Below are 526 nucleotides of genomic sequence, written 5' to 3' on the forward strand. Positions count from 1 at the left end.
ACACAACCTCAGTTGCAAATGCTGATTAAGTTCAGCCCTTGGAGTGACACAGACCCTATAGCTATTTTATGGATCCTGGCTATTTTCTCACCAAGTGCCTGAGACACATCCCTGACAGGTAGTAGTACTCGCCCACAGCCCTTTATTGTCACTGTCTAGACTCTGGTTGAGGGACTGGCACAGGGAGAGGAGCCTGTTGAGCCCACAGCCACTCCCAAGAGACACCGAGGTGCTGGGGTGGACCTGGTGCTATGTGTCCACGGGCTGCAAAACCTCTTCTCCAGGTCAGAGTCACCCGGGGAGGTGTGCAGCCCCGCGAGGAGTCTGCGAGGTGTTTGTGTGTGTTTGTATGTGTGCGTGTGTCTGTGTGTGCAGGGACTTGCACGCCCAGCCTTGCCGCCAGCCCCGCTGCTATTCCCGGTATTCGTAGCAGGTCGGGACAGGCACCGGAGAGGGGGAGCTGCATTTCACCGGCGCCCCCCGCACCCTGCCCGGACCCTCCCGCGAGAAAGCAGGGCCGCCAGGG

The sequence above is a fragment of the Corvus brachyrhynchos genome, unplaced genomic scaffold (assembly GCF_000691975.1).
Source record: "Corvus brachyrhynchos isolate BGI_N302 unplaced genomic scaffold, ASM69197v1 scaffold490, whole genome shotgun sequence".
Taxonomy (NCBI): domain Eukaryota; kingdom Metazoa; phylum Chordata; class Aves; order Passeriformes; family Corvidae; genus Corvus; species Corvus brachyrhynchos.